Here is a 2,559-nt window from a genome sequence, read left to right on the forward strand (position 1 = left end):
TTCATCTTTCTTTCTGTTTTTCCCAAATCAATCTCTGTTCCTACACAACACTGGGAATTTCATGGGAACTTCACTGGTCTCTCGGTGCACCTGAACTCAAAGGGCACCTGGATACTTGTCAGATGCTCCATCCACTGAGTTGTCATCACCACTGCTGCCGCCACCATCATCACCACCACTGTCACCAAGGAGCCACTGCCTGAAGTTCTGCATAGACCATTCTTCAAAGAAGATATACAGATGGCTAGCCAGCATATGCAAAGAGGCTGAACACTGCTAATTATTCATTTCAGTTCAGTTCAGTCGCTCAGTTCACAACCCCATGGACCACAACACGCCAGGCCTCCCTGTCCATCACCAACTCCCGGAGTCCACTCAAACTCATCTCCATTGAGTCAGTGATGCCATCCAACCATCTCATCCTCTGTGGATGCTAATCTAAACTACAATAAGAGATCACCCCTTACCAATCAGAAGGGCCATCAAGTCAAAGTCTACAGACAATCAGTATTGGAGATGATGTGGAGAAAAGGCAAGCCTCCTACACTGTTGCTGGGAATATAAATTGGTGTGGCCGTTATGGAAAACAGGAAAGAAGTTCCTTAAAAACTAAAAATATAGCTATCATGTGATCCAGTGATCCCACTTCAGGGCATATATTTGGAAAAGAAAAAGTTCCAATTCGAAAAGATACATGCACCCCATGTTCATAGCAGCACTATTTACAATAGCCAAGACATGGAAGCAACCTAAATGTCCGTCAACAGATGAAGGGATAAAGACAATGTGGCACATACAAACAATGGAATATGACTCAGCCATAAAAAGAATGAAACAATGCCTTTTGTAGTAACATGTATGGATCTAGAGGTGATCATACTAAGTGAAGTTAAGTCTGGCAAAAAAGACAGATACATAATATCACTTATATGGAGAATCTAAGAAATAGTCTAGGTGGTTCCCTGGTGCTCTAGTGGTTTGAATTTGGTGGTTTTGCTGCTATGGCCATGTTTATCTACGTCAGGGATCTGAGATCCCACAAACTGCTTGGCATGGCCAAAAGAAAAGAGTCCAAATAAACTTATGAACAAACCAAAACAGACTCATAGTCATAGAAAACATAACTTGTTGTTACTAAAGAGAGAGAGGGGTAAACTAGGAGTGTGGGATTAACAGATGCATACTACCATACTTAAAATAGATTAAAAAAAACAAGGACTTCATGTATACCACAGGGAATAATAGTATCTTATAATAATCTGTAATGAAAAAAATTAAAAAGAATATAGGTATATACATAGATTATGTATAACTGAATCACTTCGATGTTCACCTGAACTAACAATATTGTAAATCAAGTGAAAGTGAAAGTGAAGTCGCTCAGTCGTGTCCGACTCTTTGCAACCCGTGGACTGTAGCCCACCAAGCTCCTCCATCCATGGGATTCTCCAGGCAAGAATACTGGAGTGGGCAACTCTACTTCAATTAAAGAAACAAGCAGACAAAAGAACTCACAGCCTAATTAAGATAAAATGCTGGGATCAAAGGCAAGTTGTTGGAGAAGTCAGGCTAGAGGCCACCACCAGGGGGAGACTCTTCTTGCTGGGGCAACAGACCCCGGGAAGGGCGATAGAGCAGCCCCTGCTACTTCTCCTGGATCCCAACGATCCTGCCTCTCTGACTATCCCCCATTTTCAGCCCTTTTGTCTTTCTGTGTCTCGTTGCTAGTTCCCCTGCCTCTCCCTGCATTCTGCACCCAGTGTCGTCTTTAGTTCAAAGTAAGTGGTTTCTGAGCAAGGCTTTCTTATATCTCCTTGCTATTCTTTGGAACTCTGCACTCTGATGCTTATATCTTTCCTTTTCTTCTTTGCTTTTCACTTCTCTTCTTTTCACAGCTATTTGTAAGGCCTCCCCAGACAGCCAAGCAGAGATAAGAAAGCCTTCCTCAGCAATCAATGCAAAGAAATAGAGGAAAACAACAGAATGGGAAAGACTAGAGATCTCTTCAAGAATATTAGAGATACCAAGGGAACATTTCATGCAAAGATGGGCTCGATAAAGGACAGAAATGGTATGGATCTAACAGAAGCAGAATATATTAAGAAGAGGTGGCAAGAATACACAGAAGAACTGTACAAAAAAGATCTTCATGACCAAGATAATCTCAGTGGTGTGATCACTCACCTAGAGCCAGACATCCTGGAATGTGAAATCAAGTGGGCCTTAGAAACCATCACTACAAATAAAGCTAGTGAAGGTGATGGAATTACCGCTGAGCTCTTTCAAATCCTGAAAGATGATGGTGTGACACTGCTGCACTCAATATGCCAGCACATTTGGAAAACTCATCAGTGGCCACAGGACTGGAAAAGGTCAGTTTTCATTCCAATCCCAAACAAAGGCAATGCCAAAGAATGCTCAAACTACCGCACAATTGCACTCATCTCACATGCTAGTAAAGTAATGCTCAAAATTCTCCAAGGCAGGCTTCAGCAATACATGAACCATGAACTTCCAGATGTTCAAGCTGGTTTTAGAAAAGGCAGAAGAACCAGAGAT

Source organism: Bison bison, unplaced genomic scaffold (genome assembly GCF_000754665.1).
Source record: "Bison bison bison isolate TAMUID 2011002044 unplaced genomic scaffold, Bison_UMD1.0 scf7180017864468, whole genome shotgun sequence".
NCBI classification, from domain to species: Eukaryota; Metazoa; Chordata; class Mammalia; order Artiodactyla; family Bovidae; genus Bison; species Bison bison.